Source organism: Euprymna scolopes, chromosome 17 (genome assembly GCF_053919585.1).
Source record: "Euprymna scolopes isolate OS-2025 chromosome 17, ASM5391958v1, whole genome shotgun sequence".
Classification (NCBI taxonomy): domain Eukaryota; kingdom Metazoa; phylum Mollusca; class Cephalopoda; order Sepiida; family Sepiolidae; genus Euprymna; species Euprymna scolopes.
Genome location: NC_136498.1, coordinates 98,706,156 through 98,720,331, shown reverse-complemented (window position 1 = coordinate 98,720,331; position 14,176 = coordinate 98,706,156).

The window sequence follows — 14,176 nt, the reverse complement described above, 5'->3', positions numbered from 1 at the left end:
ACGAATGAATCCGCTGCCGAGTGCCACTGAAACGCCGTGAGGAGATTTGTTGCCGATTAGGTTAGGCATAAGACCCTCACCAACCCCGTCAGGAGATAAATAGCGGACAACGGAGATTCACTTGTTGTGAACATTGTCTTGCAAGTATCCAAGAAGAGGAGGAGGGGGGGGAAGCGCTCAATTTGGAAGATAAGACCGGAATCGGAACTCAAATAAAACAAGCGTCGAAAACACGATGGTAAAGGCGGTGCTAAATTTGTTGTATTTTTCTTCTCGGTGTCACTAAGTGTAACTTATATATATATATATATATATATATATATATATATATATATATATATATATATATATATATATATAAAATAAAATAAAATAAAATTTTACCATCACTGGATTATTTATCTTCCACCAGACTATCCATTCACGTGTAATCACCTTTTTCTTCACCATATTCCCTCTGCTTCACTTTTTTGTTATCAAGTAAGATCTTTGACTTACTTGTTGTTTCATCAAATACTTTTGCATGCAAAATCCGATCCCGCATTTTGCTAATTCCTACCCTCTGATGAGAAGGAAAGTATTTCTTCGAAACTTCGCGGATTAAGGACTATCCACTTATCTAGTGTTTCCTTTTGAGATTAAATATGTTTTTAACTCATTTCAAAGTGTTTTTTTACCATGTTTTATTAACTGTTTGCTCGTGTATATATATATATATATATGTGTGTGTGTGTGTGTGTGTGTATATATATATGTATTTATATGTGTATATATATAAGTATATATATTCTATATATATATGTATATATATATATGTATATATAGATATATATATATGTATATATATGTATATATATGTATATATGTATATATATATATATATATTTAGTGGAGATGGTAATTAATAAAAACTGAAGAAAGTGCTCAATACTGTTGTAGAGCAAATATGCGTTTTATTTTTTGTTACCGCATCTTTCTGTTAAGTTACATAAAGTAACCCCCCTCCTCACACCCCCACATATTCCCCTTCCCCTCATGTATCCCTATGCCCTCAGCCACACCAGAAATGAACTTCCCAGACCCTCCCCCACAAATTCCTTAAACCCCAAAACTAAAACATTATCGACATACCAAACGCTCCCTCACCTTCCCTCCTTGTTCCCTTCCTCTCTTCCTCTTCCGCCCTCCTCGCAACCCCGCTGACCTCATTCACTCTTCCACTCTTTCATCCCAAAATAGCGAACATTTCTGTAAAAGTCTGTGGACGCTACAGACGGCAAAAAAAAAAAACGGCCGTGTAGCCGTGCATATATATATATATATATATATATATATATATATATATATATATATATATATATATATATATAGAGAGAGAGAGAGAGAGAGAGAGAGATATTAAATGCGGGGTAAATGAATTTAAGGAATTAATATAGGTTCATTTTGTAAGATGTTGGCTGATCGGTGGGGTAACCAATCCATAATCGAGATTTATCAATTCATAGGACCAAGGTTGCGTGTTTCTATTTTTTTTTTTTTTTTTTTTTTTACCGGTGTCGGGAGTCAGCAATTGTGGAAGTATATTCCCGGGACCATTAAAGGTAAATTTAACAGAATCGCCGATTAATAGCAAGGTTTCACCAATCCACACCTTTACAATTAAGAAATAAGAATAAAATCCGAAAATCATAACATTCGACTAAAAAACAAAACAAAACAAAAAAAAACACGAAATCGCAGTATTAACATGAAATAACATTTATTTACGTGTTAAGAATATTAGTTTAAATTGTTCCAACATAAGTGTTTATTTGTGTGGAATGTTCATAATAGAAGGATTAGTGAAGTGAACAGTTTGTGAGAATAGCACGAGGCTTAAAATTACTGAGTTTTGTACGATAAGTGTGCAGCAGTCGGGTTTAAAGTCCATGTGGCTATTTTTGAGAAGAACAGTCCATAAATCATATAAGCGGATACGTGTGGGTGCGTGCTTTTATATCATAAGAACAGTAGTTCGAAATAAGTTTGTTTACAAAGAAATTTAAATCCTCACTCGAGGTAGTAAATTTCGATGCTAGGTATTAAAATTCATGCCTGTCGCGCTAAAAATCGTCTCTCGCGGAGGAATTTCCTCCACACGTATTGAACTAGAGAAATTGAAGAAAAAACTCTGACTATTCCGTGGCATTATTGGCGATGCTGTTTTACGCCTAAAATAGACGGTGTCCGGCGGTGTGTAAGCAGCGATGATCGTTGTTTATGGAACTGCATCCTGGACTGTTTAAATTTTGGCGGTTTAATCTTTATATATATATATATATAAATATATATATATATATATTTATCTTTCTCGAACGTTCCAGCCTCCTTACTCTATTCATACGCAAGGGAGCGTAACATAGTTCCTTTTGTTTTATGTGTGCGGTGGTCGCATCACAACGTCATGTTCCTACGCGTTCTTTATACACGTGGATGTTTCTAAGCGGTGATCGCTGTGAAATGTTCCATTCCGAGCATTTATTCCGGCCGGACATAGCGGTTGCTACAATTTATATTTCGAGAAATCAAAACAAAAATCCACCAGAGATAGTGTACTGTAATTTCAGAGACGATATCGTGTTTATTTGGATATAAACATCTTTTATGCACAATGGCATTTATTTATCTAGAATAATTAAACATGTTTTACATTGTTCATTAAATAAAATTGTATTGATCAATAAATATAATAAGAATATTTAGATTGAAAATTATTTTAATTAATAAACAACGTAATTTTCAGGCGATAAATAAAATTTAAAATTTAAGATCCAGGGGACACAACTCCAGAAAGATTTAGTTATCTGTTATAATTTATCGTTTGGAAAGCAAATGACGAATTTGCGGGAAGCTAACAATTAATTAGTAAATTAATTAGTTAATTAATTTACGTTTGTTTGGAACTTATTAACTAAAAAAATAAACTTCTTAATAATATTTGCAGGATACGAATTCATATAACCAGTTCAATTTTAAAATATATTTTGTTATTACTACGTTAGTACCCAGTGATGTCAGTGAATTTGTTTCTTGGATTGTTACGACATTGAGCGAAACTCATACCAATCTTAGTTTCGTATTTTTTTCAATGAAGAAGCCTTTTGAGGTGCAAATTTAGTCTGATTAAATATAAACTTACATTAATGTAGATGTTATTTATCTGTTTTTGTCCACGATACTTTTTGAATGAATTCAATTATTTATACGTAAGTGCATTTTTTTTTTTTTTTTTACCTAAATGCAATTTGGGAATAATTTTCCCTTTTAACAATTTGGTACCCCCAAATGGGGAGTGGCATATATATTGTTTAAAATATAATGATCCACTGACATGTGTTTCGTTGTCTACGACTCATCAGAGTGGCTCGCTAGATTCAGCCACTCTGATAAGTCGTAAACGACCAAACATGTGTCAGTGGATAATTATTATGTTAAATAACTTTTATTTTCATTATTTTATGAATAATATCCCTATATTTAAAAAAATATATTGTTTCGGCTTTAGATTTTAAACCTAAAATTCATAAGAACAGCTATATAAGAAAGAATTAAACACTGAGCTTTAAATGTTGTCATATACTTATTAACTGAAAATTCCTACAGATTTTTCTTCGGAAATGTTCCAATATATTTTTAATAAGTAAGAGTTTATAAATCTTATCATTTTTAAGGATTTCCATCTCTTATCCCTAACTTTCATTTTCTTTAATCTAATGAAAAACGATCTCCAACTGTTTGTTTTCTCCAAGGAACATAAATTTTCTCTGATGAGTTGTTTTGGTGTCTTCTCACCATTCGATGAAAAACGTGTAAAACACAATCAAATATTATGAATGAAAAATAAATATATACTTGGATTTGGAATGTTCATTATTGATATGTAAAAAATGTGGTAAACATGGTCTGAGGTTAGATCCCTAGAAACAGTTAAACTACGCTGACGAGAGGTAATGACCTTGAAATACGCGTGTACGTAGATTACTGTTTTAAAAATAATAAATAAATAAAAAAAAATGTTATATACGTCCAAATTAAAAAGGGCGACTTTCTAAGTAAATAAAAAAATGAGCTCCGAGGCGGAGCCAATATTAACCGTATGTATCGCTTGAAAAAATCAACAATAACAAAATCTAAATTTATAAGCGAATAAAATAAACAGTATAATTAATCTAGAGATTATGGCCTAACAGTTAAGGCACAGGACTGTGGTAAACATGGTCTGATGTTCGATCCCTAGAAACAGTTAAACTACGCTGACGAGAGGTAATGACCTTGAAATACGCGTGTACGTAGATTACTGTTTTAAAAATAATATATATATATATATATATATATATATATATATATATATATATATATATATATATATATATATACCCTGTGTATCGCTTTATTGCAGGTGAATATTTTTAATTTTGAAATTGCTATGAAACCCAGAATAGTGAAATTTGGTATACTGGAATAGCATAACAAGTTACTTTATTTCTCTGATTTTTGTGGAATTTGTAACAAATATTTTTTAAGTTATACTAATTTTTCTAATTTATGCTAATTTTAAGTATGTGTCACTTTACTGCAAGTGTACATCTTCGGTAATAAAACAATATTCTAACTTCATATTTCTATTTATATGAAATAAAGAACATATCCAATAACAATATTAACCAAAAACAAGAACGAATTTCACATTATTTTCTTTAAGGAAATATTTATTTATCAACATAACTCCCATGCTTCAAAATCACTTTGAATAGCCTCCTGTCAACTGATGATGACAATCGGCGGATTTGAGATGATGCGATGCTATAGGAAGCTTCCAAAATCTTCTTCCAAAGTTCATCCTTTGACGAAAATTGAACACCTTCTTCATAAACTTTCACCTTTATTATTGACTAGAGCTGCTCAATTGGGCTTTTATCTGAAGAACAAGGTGGCCATCAAATTTACTCCACTAATGCCTAATGACCTAAGGTAAGATGTCGTCGTCTTGGCTGAGTGGGATGGCGCATTGTCATGCATAAAAATCAATTTACGGTGACGCGCTAATGGTAGGCCATCATGTCAGGGTGACAAATGCTCATTTAAAAAGTAAAATATAAGATTGGATTGTCAGTTTGACACCTTCTGGCACCCGAAATGGTCCAATTAATTCATCGCAAATTATTCCAGGTCAAAACATGACTCCTTCACTTCCCTGTTGACGACGGAAGCGATGAGAGGTAGGGAATCCAAGAGGATTCCAGACTTTGGCTCACCCATCTGGTCCATCAAGAGTTGCTCTGGCCTCATCGGTGAAAAGAACATTTTCAAAGCTGGGTTTCATGTATTTCTGAGTCCAAGCTAAACGTTTTTCCTTGTGAATTTGGTTTAAAACAGGTCTTGCTATGGGCTTAATACTTCTTGCAATTTCCTTTAAGACATTGCAGCGTGTCTTTCTGGACAAGGAAGGTATTCCAGCCTTGTCAAATATAGCAGCACTGTTGCTGCCCTGCTGTTTGATAAGTTGACGGCGAACATCACGAACAGAAAGTGACTTTCTTGTGTTTTTGTCCTTCGTTACTTTGATGTTTGGATTTTGAAAAAATAAAGACAATGTTCTTCGATCTCTTCCAAGCTATGAGAGATAAACCTTCTACAAGACCTGCAACAACACGTTCTTTTTCACTAGCTGTCAATCGACTCTTTCTAGGCATTTTGGGAGACATGCAATAAGGTGAAACACACTTAAAATTACCAGAAAATAGACAAATTAGCATAACTTTCAAAATATTTGTTTAAATTCCACAGAAATCAGAGAAATAATGCACCTTGTTATGCTCTTTCAGTGTATCAAATTTTTACTTCCCTGTGTTTCAATAGCAATTAAAAAATTAAAAAAATATTTACCTGCAAAAAAGCGATACACAGGGTTTATATATATATATATATATATATATATATATATAACTACATGCACACACATAAATATATGTGTGTTTGTGTGTATGTATGTAGTAGTATGTACACACACATATTTATGTATATATATATATATATATATATATATATATATATATATAATATGTGTGTGTGTGTGTGTGTGCTTGTATAAGAGTAGTGAAGGCGAATATGTACAGTAAAGGTGTCAGGATTTGATAGTTACCGATTATTACTATTTTTGCTATTTTTATTATGTCGGGGAAATTGTGGGAAGAGAATTTGTTTTAAATGGTCGGATGGTGTTATATATTTTTCCTTTACAAGAGAGAGAGAGAGAGAGAGAGAGAGAGAGAGAGAGAGAGAGAGAGAGAGAGAGAGAGAGAGAATAAAGTCTGTGTGTTTGTGTCTACTTCCGTCGCTGCTGCTGATAATGATGATGGCCCCCACAAGAGGTATTGCTTCTAATATGACCTTTGTTTGGAAAGGTCGATTGTGCCAAGAGCATTGCATATGGCGACATCAAGGGCTTCCGAAAATAATCAAGCTAAAGGGGTCAGTCTATAAATGGGGGAAAATATATCAAATTAAGCATATTAGGAAAGAAAATTGGATAAATAAATCAATGGATAAATATATGAATATACAAAATAATTTGCGGAGTTTATTCGATAAATTTGCCACGTAGACAACAACAACAACAACAACAACGACAACAACAACAATAATAATAATAATAATAATAATAATAATAATAATAATAATAATAATAATAATAATACGGTAATGCTTAAAACAGCTGAAATCTTAAAGAAAACCCTCGAATGCGAAATCTAATCCGCATGAGCTACTAAAACTCTAAACGGTCATATGGAAACTGCAACAGAAGTAAAACTAACAAATGAAATAAAATATCACATAGAATCAAGAAAACTGAAACCGGCACCGACTGGCGCTACACCAGGTAGACGTAAAGAATTAAGTAGAATAAGAAAGACCTACTGCATACAAATAATAAGGGTGACAACAAAAAATAAAAAAAGATAAAAAATTGTATCTTATAAATTGTGTGTCCAGCAAAAATAAGGGTCAGCCTCGACTGATATTACACATAATAGTTGTAAAATACCAAATATTTTAAATACATGTCAATGAAGAATCAGACACGACAGATGATGTAACTTAGATAATATTAATCTTTAATCTAATATATAAATACATATATATTGCAGCATGTCTTATATATATATATATATATATATATATATATATATATATATATATATATATATATATATATATATATATTAGCTGTACCCGGCCACGCGTTGCTGTGGCTCAGTTTGTTAAAATGGAACACATTCCTCAAGAAAAATTGCATTTTGTTCGTTTATTTACTTTTATTATTTTTTGCAATTTTTTTAATCAATAAAAGTTGTTTTTTTTTTTTCCCAAAACAAGATTAATTTTTTACCATAAATTGTTAGGTGAAAGTTTGTTTTTTCAGGAAAACTTGCACTTTTTTTAAAAAGAAATTTGGCAGTAAACGTTTCTCTTTGAAAACGGAATTTTTATTATAAAAAGAACAGATGAATGCTTTATATGAACACTGTAAATAGTTATGTGAATGTAGAGAAAAGTTTGATTCTTTTTTTCAAGAGAATGTACAAATTATTTTTTTTTAACAGATGTTCAGAAAATAAACAGAAAAATACTTCCATCATTAATTATGCAGAAAAATAAATAAAATGCTGATTTAGTGTTTCAACATTATGCTTATAAATTACGATAAAACTTGCTGTGTATGCGCTGTTTTGCGGTTGTTGTAAAAAATGGAACGAAAACTTAAATTTCGCTTCTTAATTTTTTAATTGTGCCCTCCCTAACGAATATAATCAAAACAGTAACATTCAACAATTGTACTTTATGTATATAAAACACAAAATATTAAAAAAAAAAAAAGTTAATAACGAAAGGGAAATAATTCCACTTTTAAACGAAAAAGTCAGTTTGGTATATCTTTTTGTTATTTTCTACATAAGTCCAGCTTACCATTCACATTGGAAATGTCAATATTTATAGGTTGTCGGGTACGTTTACAACGAATAAACACTCCAATCTAGTAGATGTATCAGAATTTTTGTAGGAATTTTTGACACCCCTATCACGAAACTGCGAATAAAATATACAAAACTCGTAATTTCTCTTTTAAAATTAGGTTGTTTATTTTCTTTATGGAGTATACTTCCAAAATAAACTATTAAAGTTGTTTTAAAAGTAATAGAAATATTTATTTATTTTTTAAAAAACAGTAATGAATTTTACGAACTCAATATTTTTCAATTTTTAAACTTTAAAAATCTATCAAAATTTATCTATTGATTCTATTTTTACAATATTTTCAGGATCAATGTGAAATTCTATACTCTTTCCAATAAACCGAATATAATATTTTAGACAAACGTTTTTTTTTAAATTCACGCCCCTCTTTTCAAGTGTCTGTTAAAAAGTAAATAATTAATATACTCACCAAAGTTTTATATATCACAAACTGAAGAGAAAAGGTCAATAAATAATATATTCAAATTTAAAAAAAAAAAAATTAGTGTTTTTAGAAATTTAACTGTGAAGTCCGAAGTTTAAAATCGTTTTAAAATAAAACACGTTGTTTTTTTTTTTTTTTAATGGAACCTTGGTCCTTGCATTTTTCCTTTTAATATCCTGAAGATGTCCTCAGCAATATGGACGAAACGTTGATCATTTGATAAATTCATTCGGTTTTTCTTTTTTCAAAACAACATATATATATATATATATATATATATATAAAAGTCTATGTATATATATATATGTATATATATGTATATATATGTATATGTATATATATATGCATATATATGCATATATATGTATATATATGCATACATATATGTATATATATGTATATATGTATATGTATATCTATATACATGCATATATATATACAGCATATATATATGTATATATATATGTATATACATATATGTATATATATGTATATATTTAATATATATGTATATATATGTATATATATGTATGTAGCTAATATATATATATATATATATATATATATGTGTGTGTGTGTTTGTGTGTGTGTGTGTGTGTGTGTGTGTGTGTGTGTGTGTCTGTGTGTGTTAGATCTAAATACACAGTTAGGAGTGTGTACAGATGTGGAAACACATCTGTATACACAAATATTAATATACATGAACATATATTCGTTGTTTTTTATTTACTTATTTATAAGTATTAAAATAGTTCTTCACGGATAATTGTTTCACGCTGTAAACCGTACAAACAGCGAAACAGCCGTTGGATCCTTTATGCCGGTAAATGTCAATTTCATTTCATATTCTCGTTCATTTCGCGAGTATAATGGTTTTTGGAGGATAAATGAATTTCTATCGGCTTGGTTGATTGTGACGCAGTAATTTGGACAATGTCCGAGTGGGTTTCGTTGGAATTAGTTTTGTAATGTTGAGTGATGTTGAGTGATGTTGAGTGATGTTGCGCACTTGGTCCATGTTATCACAGTTACTCTGGTTCGCGACCCCGAATTAGACAAAATACTGGAAATGAAGACTGCAATCGTAAATTCTACCAGTTTCTGAGGAATCTGCGATTTCGTAGAGTATTTCGGCTTTACTTAATCCTTATAGAAAATGAGAAACAACGAAATGGAGTTTCATTCTATATTAATAAACAACTTTATTTGTCATTTTCGTTAGTAGCTTTGATAGAAGCGAGAAACGTTGTTAGTAGGTTCAAGTGTTCTTGTGTGAAGATAGTATTAATATCATGCCTGCTGGTTGAAGAAGAGAATAGTTCAGCCAACACGTGTTTATAGCTAGTAGTCGCCGGGGCAAAGGAAACAGATTAAAAGAGAAAGAAAGGGCAAAGTCTTTAGTGTATTAATGTGTTGGCGTGCGTGAGTGTGAGTTGCATGTTCTTTAGCATGACAAAGAATGTTCGTTTGGGTAGTCCTGTAGAATGATAAAGTTAGTGTGGGTACAGCACGTGGAAATAAATGGTAGTTAGAAGAGAGCCATCGTTAGCTTGTAGTACTCACGTTCAGTCTGGGGCCTAAGCCCCAGGCGAAGTCTGCTCACAGGCAGGGTCAGGTTGAAAGAGAGAGGGAAGTAGACATAGCGTATTCACTGCGCGATTGTATTGCTCTGTTTGATGAGCATTGTGTTGAAACAGGAATATCTTGCCGTAAAGATCTGCAGCTACCCCGTTTGTGTGCGGTTTCAATCGTGCGGGTTGGAATGGTATCAGGTAAAAAAAATCAATGGTTGAGCAAAAGTTGTTACGGGATAGAGACCAATGTCTTAGATAGGAGTGTTGCAGAATGGTCCACACGATATTGTCATTATCCAATGAACACTGAGCACATGAATTGCCATGAATTATGTTATTTACTGTTATTAAAAAAAAAAAAAAGCCCAGCGCGACCATTAGGTTGAAGGATAATATTTACCAACTATCTAAAAAGGAAAGAAGAACCTTTCCCGAATCGACACTGCTTAAGTCCAGTGGCAAGGAGAAGTGCTAGATGACTGGAAACAATGCCACGATAAGCGGAGAGCACATACAGCCCCTGGAATTTTAGTCCCGACCAGGCTCAACGTTGCTTAACGTTGCTGAATACAGGATGACGATGGCAAAGGTGTCCATCTCTCTGAGATATTACACATTCCTGCTTATCTGAATGCATATAGTGCCTGTTATTCCCAAATAATCACCATCTGGGACTCACCAGGCCCAAGGTCGATTTACTGACCTGTGTGTCAACGTGATTATGTCGTTTATAGGACTAAGAAATAGTTACAGCAAAATAGAGAGAGCACCTGATTATCGCTGAACAAGATCAACAATTCGAGGAGCAGCGAAACGGGAGTAAATAAAAAAAAAACGAAAGAAACAAAATAGAAAGAGAAACGGCTACTCAGACGACGTATAAAAATGAACCAAGAAATAGCGCACGGAAACACTTGAACATGAGTATTGAAATGAAACTTAAACAGAAAAAAAAACAGAATCACTACTGACTGTTTCACACAACACGATTAAACCGTACTATATAACAGCCACTTTCCAAAGTCACATCATACCCTTCATTACTGATCATAAATTATCTGACCAGATCAGTATTACAGAGTTGTCACAATCAAACAATTCAAGAGATTAAAAAAAAACGTGTTACTAGTTCAACTGTTTAAACAGTTGAACTAGTAACAAGTTCTTTTTAATATCTTGATATTTTGAGACGATTTAGTCTCATACAAAAATGTCGATAGATCTGCATTATTATTATTATTGGCTCACAAGGAGCTTTCACGCAGGTCATCAAAGATCTCCCCTTGAAATCAATCTTTTTTCAAAGTTTTCTAGATTATTCCTAGTGCTCCTACTACTGTAGGCATTATCTTGATTTTCTTTATCATCTCTATCCTTTTCAGTTCTCTGGCTATCCACGTTTCTCCTTTTCTTTGATATTCACCCCGTGGCCAGCTGGGACAGCAATTATTATTATTATTATTATCATTATTATTATTATTATTATTATTATTATTATTATTATTATTATTATTATTATTACCAATTTTCGTTAAAATATTGAAGACATCTTAAGATTATAGAAATCTTAATTGATGAACTAAAGTTTTTTATGAACGTCAAAATGGAATTTTGATGAAACAGACGCCATATATTTATAACACAGCGATTGTAATTAGCACGTGTTCATGCGAACTGTAAAACTTACCAAAGCTACACCATGCGCTTTATTATTAATCTAAAACTATCTAATCACATCAGTATCGCAGGCATCCCAGCAATATCCGATGAATACGAAGATCAGTAGAACGTCAGTAAAAAAATAAAAAAAGAACAATAGAAACAGAGCAAGAAGAGAAGTAGCTATGTGGACGATGTATCAAGTTGACAAGAAATTTCTTGCGGTTTGTAACTTTTAAATTCAGATGAATATATCTCAAACAAAAATTTATTGGTCGAAATAAGCACCATCAGAATCAGCGCACTTTTGCAACACAAAACAAGTTTATCTATGCCAGTAATGTAAAAATCTAGCGTTCTGGTGGCCATGAAGTCGCTTAGGTTTTGGAAGCATTTCTCACGCAGAAAGTTATCGAGACACTTTAAAAACTAGTAGTCGATAGGTAAGAGACCTTGAGAGTATGGCGGATGAGACAGAGTTTCGTAGCTCAATTCGTTCAACTTCTGCAGGGTCGGTTTAGCAGTGTGCAGTCAGGCATTGTCGTGGAGGAGAATTGAGGCTTTTCTGTTGACTAATGTTGGGTGTTTTTGTCGAAGTTTCTGATGCATTTCATCCATTTATTGACAGTTCTTATCCGCTGTAATAGTTTAGTCAGTATTCAAAAAACTGAACCGAATGAGTTCAGTCGCATGGGGCTTCGTCGGCGTCTAACCACTGAGTTGATCGTCGCTGGTTATCGTAAAGAACCCAGTTTTCATCGCAAGTCACAACCCGGTCCAGAAATGGACCATTCTTGTTGCGTAAAAGAAGTAAGATGACACTTCATTTGGTTGTCGTTCAATTCGTGAGACGCACATTTATCAAGTTTTTTTTGTCTTTCCAATCTCTTTTGATTGGTTGAAAATCGTCGTATACGTTACGTGTATTTCAGAAGCAAGTTCTCAAACATTTTTGCGTGGACTAGCTTCGACTAAGGCTCTTAATTGATCGTTGTCAACATCTGATGGCCGACCACTACGCTCACCATCTTCAAGATTCTCGTCGCCGCCATGAAATTTCTTAAACCACCATTGTGTCATGCGTTCAGTAGTGGTACCTGGGCAAAACGCTTCGTTTATATTACTAGCTGTTTCAGCAGATTTTTGGACTAGCTTGAATAGAAATCAGAAAATTGTGTGTTTGTTTTTTTCTATCTTGTATTCAACGCCCTAAAAAGAAGACATACTTGTTTTGAAACGATCCTTATTCAAACGATAGGATGGAGCGAAAAACGTTATTTAAAATGATATATAACGTATTATAAGGTATTATAACGAAAACTTATTTGAAAATACACCATTTGAAATTCAAATTGAAAATTCCGCAAGAACTTTCTCATCAACCTATAAAATAAAGATAACTAAAAAATAACGCACGAAAAAACATGGAATGTCATCAACTGTCAAGTTTTGAGATTGTTTGGTAATGTTAAGCGTTCCAGTATAAGCGTATGTACAATATGCATTGAATGAATAGTGCAAGGTATGTGGTGGAAAACGAAAAGATGGGTAGACTATGTTTATGAATGGACAAACATAAACATAAACTAAGCGAACAACTTGGTCTAAGATCGTAGGGATTCGGAGACACTCAGCCATATTAATCCGTACTCTGTAGCTAGCAGAGAAGCGTTAAATATACAAGCAATAATCAAAAAGAAAAGATTCAAGAAAACAGTAGAGTGTGCTGAGAAATAGATGAAACTGTAAATCACATCATAAGTGAATGCGGCAAACGAACCCGAAGGGAACATAAAAACAGAAATGGCGATCTCGAGAATATAATCCACTAGAAACCTATTTTGAACATGTTAAATGTTGAGCCATTATGTTGAACAAAGATGGCGGCAGTAAATCAAATCGGCAAAGAATCAATGCAGTCACTATCTCGAATGTTGAGTAATTCTTAAGAACAAAGATGGCGACATTAGATCGGCAAAGAATCAATGTGGTCGCAATCAGCAGTAGTTCAGTTGTTTAAGATGGAGGTTGACAGCGAATTGACTTGAGTTCAAAATTCGATATTTTTATAATGAGGTTAGAGGCTTCTCATTGGTTGATTGTCCTAACCGTAGTTATAAATAAGATCGTCCATAATATTGAGATCATACCCTCATTATTAATGTGGATGAGTCTCCTTGAGGCTTCGAAGGCTTGGAGACTGGGTAGAGTACTCGTCAAGGATCCGTTCTTGACACTCAACCCGATAGGTGCGGGGCCGGGAATCGGCCCAGTACCTGTTGAACTGAGGTATATTGCCTGGGTATTACTCAAGAGGTCTACCCTTCGAGGCCTAGCCACCCGGCTTTTGCGTGGCGCAAGGTTATTGCTTGTGGCCTGAGGCGCTCCACTGGGGAATACCGACGGAGATACTCAGGCAGTTTTTATAATTGCAAGAGTGCTC